The 11459-nt window shown below is 39.1% G+C and overlaps 1 long non-coding RNA gene across 1 annotated transcript; it reads left to right on the top strand.

The window, feature by feature from the left end:
* Positions 1-6406: 6406 nt before the first annotated feature.
* Positions 6407-8732, top strand: LOC139799512 (uncharacterized). The gene is made up of 2 exons (XR_011727321.1): positions 6407-6524; positions 8556-8732. It is a non-coding gene; the product is annotated as an uncharacterized lncRNA (long non-coding RNA).
* The last annotated feature ends 2727 nt before the right edge of the window (positions 8733-11459 follow it).

Here is an 11459-nt window from a genome sequence, read left to right as displayed (position 1 = left end):
ATTTAAGTTTCAACCATTGTATGTGATTTCTCTGGTGTTCAGTTCTATTTTTTGTTTCATTTATTGAAATCTGATTTTCGTAATCGAGCCTTATTTTGTGTTTTTGCATTTAACATTCACAAATGTAAAATACAAGATAACAGAGTGCATGCTTCATTTCTCCCAGAGCCACTTTTCTTGAAATGAAATGTAAAGTTTATAAAGAAAAAACAACTGAAATTCAACTAAAATCCATCTGGTGGAGTTGTACTATAAGTTATAAACCTTCTGTGTTTTTCAGGCTGTTCCTCTTGCCATTATCTGGCTTTGTCCTCATACTGATTGTGACAACAAGGGAAACCAGATATTTTAATTGTGTGGGTTCTGTCTATTCAGTCCATATCAAAATATTTTTAAGCTGTTTTGCAACTCTATTTTTAAAGCTATGGTGAGAAAGAACACATGAGCACAGAGGCAAGAACCTTCCCAGGTACAATTTTGTACCAACCCACATTCCTCCTTTGATTTGCCATCCCTTAAATTTATTCCAAGCTTCAAGCAAAAATAAAAGTCTGTTTATTCCTGTTGTGGAATGATTGGAAGAAGCTTTTACTCGATCAGGATTGAGGAACTCTGAAACTCTACCAAGTTTTTTAATATAATAGGTTCTCTCTGTAGCTTTAGGTAAGGTACAACATAGACTTAGCTCCTTCCTTGCAGAGATGGAAGATGGGGAGTTGAAAGATGGATGAGAAAATGAGAAGATGGCAAAATAAGAAGACAGAAGTAGGAGTTCAGACCTGGGCAGATTACAGAGTGATGAAGATCAGTCATTGGGGCCTTTTTAGTCAGATCCCTGCATCACATTCCCTGGCCACATTTTCCTACTGTAAAGCTCAGCCCTCGAGACAGATGAACATTACAGTGCTTGTGGCCCTCGGGATACAAAGAAGGAACAGAAAATATATTTTGGGTCTTTTTCTCAAGCTCCCTTTGTTCACTTGAATCATGAATCCACAAGGATTCGTGCAGTTCAAATTCCACTTTCCTGGACATCTACCAAAAGCCAGATTAAATACCTTATAAACCAGCATTTGCAGGAAATGAGCTTTACATTTGCTCTGGAACAGTTTGTTCTTGTGAGCAGGCAAGAAATTGAAATAACATTTGCTTTATTTACCTGACCATGCACTCCCAGTACACTTTCAATAAAAGGAGAGTATTTTTAGCTTTCAAGAGGAGATCACATTAGTCAGTAGTTGTGAATTATTTGCTCCATTTTGTCATCCAGCAAGAGCCTTGTTTTCCCTCTTCCTCCACCATTTTTGACTGCAGATAAGTACACAGGATGAAAGCTCCCAATCAATCAGCTATGAAGCATGTGATGCTTTTAGTCACATCAGATCCTGTATAAGATGGTTGGGAGTATTCAAGTTATTTAAATGCAGGCTGCACTGTGTAATTCCCTTTCCTTGATGAGAGGGCTGGTTAAGGCTGCTGGGAAGACAACCCCAAGCAGGGGTGTACAGGAAAGTGAGAGCTGCTTTTCTAGTGAAGAAAGGTTTAATATAACCATTGAAATAATTCCATCTAGCAAAAGTTTGCTTTTGCTGGGCTTTGCAAGACTGCAGTCCTGCCAACTCTTGCTGGCCTTATATTGTTCATTTGTTCTGTCTCCTATTTGCTTAGCAGAATATGTGCAAAATATGATAAGGAGGGTTTGGTCTGCTTGTATTAAAATCCTTTCCTTGCTAAAGCACTGCAGTAGCATATTGAAATAAGAAAAATCCAAAGCTCAGATCCTGTTTTCCTGGGCTTGTGGAGACAGGTATCAGCTCTCAGAAGCACATGTCACATTGCTAACTTCTTTCTAGCTTGCCAGATAACTTTTAACAAGCTGTGCAGAAAGCCCTGTGATCAACAGTGAGGTGCTGCTGGAGCCATTGACATTTAAATTATTGCCAGGGAGGTCAGAAAAGGTGATGGAGAAAAAGTGATTGGTGCATCATCACAGCCTTAGTTCTGCTAAGAAAAAGAACTTTCCTGATTCCTGTTTTTAAGTTGCTGGAAAACATTCCATTGTAAAAGATCTTTGCAACTTCTCCTGTTCTGTAATTAATTCTTGAACTGCTTGCAGCAGAGCTTCAAAATTCAGAAAGTCTGGAGAAGGGAATTTTATTAATTCTGTACAAGTTTGCAGAATGTAAACTTTGAAAAGATTTCTCCCCTCCAACAATTTAATAACAGATCTGTTTAACTCCCTCTAGAGCAGTATCTGCATCTCTGAATAAGTCATCTATATGCAGTGCACAGTGCATGAGAGAGGAAAGCATCTCATGAAGCTGATAGAAAACAATGATATTCCAAATTCTTTCGTTCTATGCATTTCTTTCTTGTTCTCATTTTAACAACCAGAACTGGAAATATATTCATGATCAAAATACTCTGCTCCATTTCCCTCCAAAAGAAAACTTTGTCCCTTGATCATCTCAACCAAAGAGGTCTCAAATTTAAATTTTTTACATCCCAGCAGACCCTTTTTCCCATAATTAGCACTTTAGGTGGAAACACCCTTCTCTCTCCTGTGAGCAGCAAGTGGGTTTTCCCCAGTCTCCTTCAGGCTCTGCTTCTGGGCTTTGTTGGGAGCCTCTTTGTAAGTGACCACCTCTACTTTTTTCTAATCATGTCTGCTTTGATAATGAACTAGAGATCAAGCCTATGAACATCAAAAAGAGATGGCTTTTGGATCCCAGGTTTTTTAGGCAATGGTGAACAGCAAGCAAAGCTGACAGGGACACCAGAAATTGAACTGTGATGCTTAGAGGACTTTACTATCAAGACCAGCAATCAATTTTCCATGTTTTTACAATAGGATTTTGGACTTGGGTATTTCAGTTCTGCCTGAAAACTGCTAGAGAAGCCAAAGGTCTTCAGGAGATAGTGTTCTTGCCACAGAATACTATTTATAAAAAGCCACACTTGAATTTAATCCTTGTAAAACCCTGGTACTCCACACCTGAGCCCATTCTCCAAGTATCATCCTAGTAGAGCCCACCCAAAGCTACTCACAGGCTCACAACTACATAAAGGGGTGGCTGCTACCTACACCTGTGCTGAAATTGCAACCCTGGTCATGGATCCCCCAGAATTTTAGAGGAAACAATGATCATATGTTAGATATCTGGCTATAAACAAGGAGATCTTTATACTGTAAATTTTCTGGTTGAGTTATTGGCTCGTTACCTGGAAAAGAAAAGACAGAAAATCTATCAGGAAACTGCTGACACTCCCACAAGTAAAAAAGGAATATATTCAAGTTGTGTCTAAAAAGCTTCAACAAATAAACAAGAACAAAACAGCTGATGCAAGAAGAACAAAAGAAGATAAAAAGGGAAAGTAAGCTTCACTCTACAAGAGCTTCACTGGAGTATTTCACTGTCCCAAAAAGCAATGGAAATTAATCACCTCTGCTGACATGCCAGAGTGACAGACTAAAACATTCCTCCTGCAACTAAATACAAGTGAGGATCTTGTTGTGAGAAAATTCATGTGAAAATCCTTCACACAGAGGAATAAGATCAGACAATTTCTCCCAATTCCAGCGAGCTGACAGAAGAAAGAATTAGATGTCAAGTCACAGTGTGCATAAATTAATAAATATGGATTTCAAATACATCTTCATGATAGTTGTATTAAGATGAACAGACAGTTATTGCAGGGGCAAAGAATAAGCTCCTAGAGGAACAGAATTTTTATTCTGAAATTCAAGTTTTCTCATCTTTTTAACAATAAAATGAGTATTTAACTATTACTAATTGGCCTGTAATTCCAGAAAATTACATCTTTCTGTCTCTATATAATTAATCCATATCTCTTCTATTTTGTGATCTAACAGGCTTTTTCAGCATTCCTCCCCTCAAATCTATGAAACCTACATATTCAAAGGAAACATTACTTACTGCTTATTATTGGGAACTTGGGTTTTTAATCAACTATTAAATGTCCTTGGCATTAGAAAATACCACAGTGCAATATAATGTCACAGAACATTGACAGCCCCATTTTCCTTACCAATTAAGCTGCCCTTATCTACCTTTATTATTTATTTCAACACAAAAATCTGAACATAAATTGTGTTTTATAGTTAAACTACTATAGCACATCTCTTGAGTTGATGTAAAGTTGACAGCTTTTGTGCTAAGATGTTGGAACTTACTCAGCTTTTGCTCAGCAGTGTACTACTACCTGTACAATTATTGCTGTTACATTCTTCATACATTTCATAGTTCTCTAAATGCCCATCATTATCTGAGATGCTCCATAATTCATTTCTGCAGACACTCCAATAAAAATACCAATTGCATCACCATTAAAAACAGGAATTTCTCTTCTTTTTATGGCATCCATTTGCATCCCCTACAAATGTTCTGTCTTTGATTCAAACCCATAATTTTAGAAGTATCTTAAATTTCACATTTTAAATGCAACACAGATCATAAAACACCAGATTTTTTTTTTCATTAAAGGCATATTGTTACAAATGGTATTGTGAAAGGGTGGGGGGAATGTCCAGCCTGCCCCTCAGCACCCATTTGCTGGTTGCCATCATATGGTGCTGTAAGGAAGCTCCAAAATGCTGCCTTGTGGTAGTGAAATAAAGAATTGAATCATGGTTACTGTTTCCCAGTCCTGCAGTGCCAAACATTACTACAGCAGTACTAGGGGACTTGACCTGGATGAAGAGAAAGGAAAGCTGGGATGAGAAATGAGGATTCTATCTGGAAAATACTCCAGTATAAGTACTTGTTTGTTTTCATGCTTAATTTTCTTAACAAACTCAAGCTATCTCCAATTTCCTTTTAGCATCCTTGCTAGATATAGTGTAGCACTTTATTTTTGTTAAAACAAGCTCACAAGAAGCTGAAGGAGCAGAAAAAAACAATTTAAAGGCAAAATTAACATCCTCAAGGTGTAATTCAAAAGCAGTGCCAAGTGTCAGGGCCCAGCCCAGGAACTGGAAAGTTTTTCATGTCCCTTGCTCCAGGTCTGCAATGTGCAGAAGTCAAGCAAGCTGGATTCTCACTATGCACAGAAAAGTGGTTCTTATTTTTGCTGGGATGAGCAGCAATGAGTTGAAGAGGAACTGGGTCTTCTGCTTGCCAAAACCAATGGAAAAGTTCCCATTAAATTATGAGAAGCAATATGAGACCATGAAGGTCCTCATAATTTCCTCATGTTAAGCCTTTGACTTTTATGTAGTGGGAAACAAAAGAAACTCAAAAAGAAATACAATTCCAAAAATATATTACTGAACTGAAAGCTTCTTTCTGTCTCTCCCTCCTGGGTGTCAGTAAACCAAAGCAGCTGAACTGGGATACCTTTTTTCTGCCATTTCTACAGCTATACATGTGTTAGGAGTAAGCTGGACTCCTCTTCTGTGGCTGTTGTGGAATCTGACACTTCTCATGCCTGTTGGCTGGAATAAAAGCAAAGATTTATGTCTAGTAATTGGTAAGTAATTAAACCAAGAATTATTATTTGATATACAGGGAGAATGCTGCTTATATTAAAATAGCAGTTCTCATTCTCTGAGAAAAATGCCACATTGGCACCTCAGTCACAGAGAACTCCTTCTTAATCCAGCAGGCTCTGTGCTGACACAGTTTCACTCTCCTGGACAGTGGAACTCACCAGATCCAGCCCAGCCAGACCAAAGTCTGGGCTGAGAATGATTTTTGGGTTTGTTATTAACCTGGAAGAAGAGCTGTAACAAAATTTGCAAACACTCCCTACTACAAGATCCCAAGTGCATCAGTTGTGTCTCAGCAGGTGCCTTTCTAGAGAAGTCTCTCACTCCTATCAAAAGAAAAACTTTCTTTGCCTTTGATAAGTGTTGATACATGTGAAAATAATTTGTGTTCATAGAGGAATTTGTGATAGGTGGCAGTATGTATCCTCTTGGAGAAGCAGGTGATTATTTTTGTGTTGGTAGCACAGCATCCTCCAGAGTTTAAAACCCTTTTTAATCAAAATTTCCCTGCTAAGAATCACTTTGCAGCAACAGTCTGGTGCATCTTTACAACTCATTTAGAAGACAAGGACTTTTTCTTGCTGAGTTCCCAGTATTGCAACTCCTTAAACATTAAGAAATATTCTGTATAACAGTATTAAGAAATGCTTCTGAGAATCTAAAGATCCCTGATGTTTTCAGAACAGCCTTACAGCTTTCCTGTCCTTTACAGAGCCATTCATGTCACCAGTCTATACTGGTGCTGACTTCCAGTTCCACTGAGCAAAGTCTTGAATCTGTCACAGATCACAAATTTGTTGTAAAACAAACATGTAGGACACAGGGGAAAGTGGGGAATAACTGGCAAAAAAATGATTCTGTGGAGAAGTTACCATCTGCTTTGTTTTCCATCCAGGTACTTCTGGGCTCTGAATAAGCTTTTGTGTCTTGGAAATTCACCAGTTTTATAGCTGTCTGAAAAAAATTCCTCGTTGCTATGGCAATCCCATTCTTTGACAATGAATCCTTCTTGAAGGTAGGGGACATTTGCAAGATTAAATGTAAAGGGTTTTTTTAGATTGGGGGCATTTTTTGTTGTTTTTTTTTCGGGTTGGTTTGTTGGTTTTTTTCCGGTGTGACAGACAAAAGTGACTGAAGCAGAGAGAATCCCTCACCCCCAGAGCAAACATTGCTAGTATCATCTTCATTTAAACAACATAAAGCAGCTGTGTAACCACCCACAAAATGTCTCCATAATCCCCTGAAAGTCCTGGTACTGTGCCACCAGTGCTGCTTTGTGAATGAATTACCAAGTTCTGACTGTTACCTTTATGCCTGCAGGTCTGTTGGGATAAAAACCAGAAAGTTGAAAGAGATCAATAATGGTCTCCTCTTACAAACAGCCCCATTAGAGTAATCTTTGTAAAGGTGATAGGTGAGGAAATTAGATGTCTGTGAGAACTGGCTACAGCCTTGTCAGGCTCACACAGAAGAGGAGGCCTTGACATTTTCTGGCAAACCACAGTAGGTGGGTGCTACCTGCAGATACAGGCAAAGAAGAAAGGCTGAAAAGTATGTGAAAAGAATGTGATAGCAAAGGTCTTCCTTTCCCTTTTCCCTTTTTTTCTTTTTTCTTTTCTTTTTTTCATCCACTCTGCCTGCATACCAACACTCCTCCACCTAAAAAGTCCCCCAAATCTGACTCAGGAGATAAGCAGCACAACAGACAGACAGACAGGAAAACATTTCATATCCTGTGCCCTACTATAAATACAGTCTGGGGGCTGCTGAAGCTGCTATTGGCCTTCCTTGTGTTGAGTGGAAAATAAAATGAAGCCACCCCTTCACTATTAAGACCTAATTTATCCTTCTGTAACTCAGAAATGTGCAGTGATTCACAACCAAATTCATTCCACCCTTAAAATGCACTTAAAATGCCCCAAAAGGCCCAGGGAACACTCAAAAAAATTAAAACACAGCTCACATAATCATGGCAAATCTCTCTGTTAACCTTAGGAGTTTCTTCCAAGGGTAATACCAAAGAAATTTAATTTTGAACCAAAAAAAAAGCATTTTAAAGGTAGGTCACCAAGGAGATCTTTTGGTTCTCTAATAAATTGATCCCAGGAGCTGAAAATACAAAGTGTTTGATTGCTTTTCAGTCTGGGAAGCATGGTAGAGACACAGGTGATTTTTTTGAGTCACTTGTGTGCTTTGGCTGTCATTATTGGGAGAACTCCTACTTTGAAACCTTCAACTTATACCCAATTTGATTCTATTTTTTTTATTTTTGAAGCCTGACTCAACTGCAGTTCCAAAGCACCTCTACTGATGTCACTAGCATTACAACTAAACTGTTTCATGCCAGTCACTCAGGAGTTCAGCTGATTACAGCCCAGTTTTCCCTTCCCAATTCCATCCTCTGTTCTTCTGATGTTGTTCTGATTTTTACACCCTTTGCAGGATATGAAATTCATTTAGTGCTGTGGCCACCTACTGCCAGTGCTCTGCTCCTGCCATGGTGCATCAGCAGGCAGCCTGAAAAAAGAACTTTCTGGCTGTGATTGACTGCAGGACACTTGGCAGCAGTCAGAGTGAAGGTGTTTAAGGCAACTGATCTGTCCAAGTATTTCTACTGGTGGGGGAAACAAATTGTAATCGTTGGTAATCACCTGCCTGAAGGAACAGACTTGCATCACAGACCTCTGGTCTATCAGTACATGATAAAAGCCAAATTATCCCACAGTAAGTTTGAATTTTTGTGTGGCTGGAAAGGGCTCGGGTAGGCAACAATAGTTCAGAGCAGCATTAAATGTGCTGCAGACATTTTATTCTAAGTGCAAATCAGTGACTGTACTTGTTAAGATCATATTAGAATGATAAAAATTAATTAAAATTGACTTACTCCCTTTCTAAGCTTTGAGATGCAAATACTCCTGATTTGAAAAAAAAAAATAATCTTTTCCATAGAGGCTGCACACTTTAAAAAAGTATTATAAAAATATCTAGAACTGCCTTTTGAATTATTTCTGTAATCTTTCACTTTTCATCTTTCCCAGGGGTGAAGGACTGAGGTCCCCAGCTGCCACCTGCCCTGTCCCACCAGCAGCAAGGCTGTGGCTGGAGGTTGCCTGCAGAGCACCAAATGCACCAGGAAATCCTTAGCCCAGGACTTTATTTTGCCTCCACTGAAGCCAATGGCAACACTTCTGACTTCCAAAATGTAGGATCAAGCTTTAGACAACTTGTATGTAATTCCAGGTGGATTTTTGGGTTGTTTCTTTAACTGTGTATGCAACAGAAGGGTCTCCATAGCAACCAGCCTGTCCCTGAAGGTCAAAGATGATCACTTCAACAAACTTTTAAATGAATCTGTTTCTTTTAGAATTATTTGCTACATTGATTTGTGGATTTTACCATGTGATAAATACTTTCAATTAATAACCTACTCCTTTACACCTTTAGCAGGAAACTACTCACCATTAGTGTCTCCTTAGCATCTCATTGCTTGTTTAAAGTACTGGTGAAGGGCCTGAGAGAGATCCAGCCCCAGCATCACAAGCACAGAGCTGGGGACAAACCTGAGCTTTGCTATTAAGCACTTGTTATGGTAGCACAGTTCATTCCACTTTTTCCCCTCTCAAATTATTAAAACTAGGAAAGTGACTTATCCTCAAAAGCACTACACTTGTTGGATAAAATTAGATAAAACACTACTGACTTTTCTGAAGTTTTATTGCTCAGTGGTTTCAGGTAATATACAAGGAACTTGCCTGCATCTTTTGGGAGCATTATCTCTGATCTGGGCTTTGTGTATATCAGCCCCAAAAGTAAACTTCTGCATCAGAATGGATGTCAGATCTAATCATCCAAAAATCCATATAAGTGGAAGTTGGAAGTTACAATTCATATTTATTGCTGTTTTACAAGCATCAGTTGGCTTGGGGTAACATCTTAAATATCCCATTCACAAAAACTGTGAACGTAGTTTTAAAATGAAGAGAAGGTTTCTTCCCTCCTGAGAAGCAAATTCAGTGATGGTTTTGTTTCTCTGATTTGAGCAGCAAATGCTATATAGACAAAGGTTGTCTCACTCTTACACAAAATACCTTGCTTGTACATTATTTTAATTATTGTGAAATACCCTTTTGCAAGTGAAGAGGGACTCTGGTGGCAAATATGAACCTGCATTTTCAATTTTATGGTCCCTGCATCCAGAACTAAGTGAAGGCAACCAAAGATACTGGTGTATATCTGACCTTAGGCAACATTTAGAGACTAGGAATTTTTTTCACTAAGCTCAGAAGCCAAAGTCAAACTTTCCTTTAGAAATTCTAGTTTCAGATACTGGCTTAGAAGTGTACTTCAAATGGATCCCCAACACCCACAGACCCTTTTCCTCCCTTCACAGAACTGCCACAGCATATTTATTTTCTTTTATGGGAATCCTATTTATCACTGGAGAAGCCCTACACAAAGAAATAGGATATCTCTAATGTGTAAACCTACCATATAAACTTCAATCACATTAAGGAGCTGAAGGCAAGGATTTTAAAAGCATCTCCCTTCAGGTCTTTTGAGAATCCTGCCCCAAACCCATAATTCTGTTTAGCACCTGCACTGCCCTAAAGGCATCATCTGAAAAGGAATAAAACCAATGGGACTCTTCCCATTTACTTTAATGGGCTTCAGGTCAGTGGCCAAACATGTTATGTTTCAGAGATAAATATATATTTAATTCCACCACGTTTTCTGAAATGGTTCCTGTTGAGATCAATAATGAACTTACTGGTCCCCTGAGAAAAGAGATGACGCCCAGGCTCACCACGCTGCTGGACTGCTAAAAGCTTTAGCCAGAGCAACCTGGATTTAGGAAGTGGTAATTCCAAACACAATTTAAAATGTTCAGCTTTCTTCTGTTAATAGCTGTCACTAATTATTGTTGCCAGACCATCTCCTGTGAATAACCACCACTAATGCATCAACTCTTCCCAAAAGCAGTTTAAAGGATTAATGTGTACCTGGAACACAGCATCCCACCTCCCCACCACTTGGGTTTAAAGTAGGTTTGCTTGGAAAAAACACAAAATTAAAGCAGGGGCACAGCCTAAGCTTATAATAAAAAACAATTTCAGTAATGGACCAAAGCCCACACAACAGGCATGTGCCAGCTTTGTACCCAGAAGCTGCTGTCCTGACCCCAACCATCTCAGCCTGGATGCTGAGTGTGTCCTGGGTGGGAAATTAACAGAGGGAACAACATTAGGGTGATGTAAATGAATTAATGGGACCTTAAGAAGTACTCACTCCTGTCTCAGTTTACCTGAGATTTTTGTTTACCTGGCAAACACTTTTTCAAACAGAGTTCTGAGCTCTGTATTTGAAACCATTACACAGGGTTCCCAACAACCCCATCCCACAAGGCTCCAGGAGGGATTGGCTCTGTCCCTTTCTTCACACAGGAAAGGAAATCAGAAACACCTTCTGGGATCCTCCTCAGTCAGCACAGGGGCTGCAATTTGGCCCAGCCTTTACCCAGGGCACACCATGGAAGTGCAAAAAAATTCCCCCATCTGTCACCAGCTGAACAAGCATATGTGAGCACTACAGCTTTAGCCTCAAACCAGTCCAGTCCCAACCAGAGAAATATTGTGACATTAAAAGCACTGGAAATATATGATAGAACATCTAGAAAGCTTTTAATCCGGATGAGTTTGAGATAAGGCTATTGTCACTTATTGGAGCTGTCACAAGCACATTTCAACTCAGTAATGTATTATCCAGTCTGTGTGTGCTGCATCTCTGCCAAAACACTATTTGTAGCCTTTTTACAAACATTCATTGTCACTTTGTGTATTTTAAATTTAAGCCTGCTGAAGTTTTAAAGGAAGAGAATGCCACAAATAATATTTTAGAAACTTCTGAGGTTGACCAGAAAAGCTTTTCTGTAGATAAAGGTGACACTAGCTTG

This window comes from Heliangelus exortis, chromosome 9, assembly GCF_036169615.1.
Source record: "Heliangelus exortis chromosome 9, bHelExo1.hap1, whole genome shotgun sequence".
Lineage (NCBI taxonomy): Eukaryota > Metazoa > Chordata > Aves > Apodiformes > Trochilidae > Heliangelus > Heliangelus exortis.
This window is presented reverse-complemented; position numbering and strand designations above follow the sequence as displayed.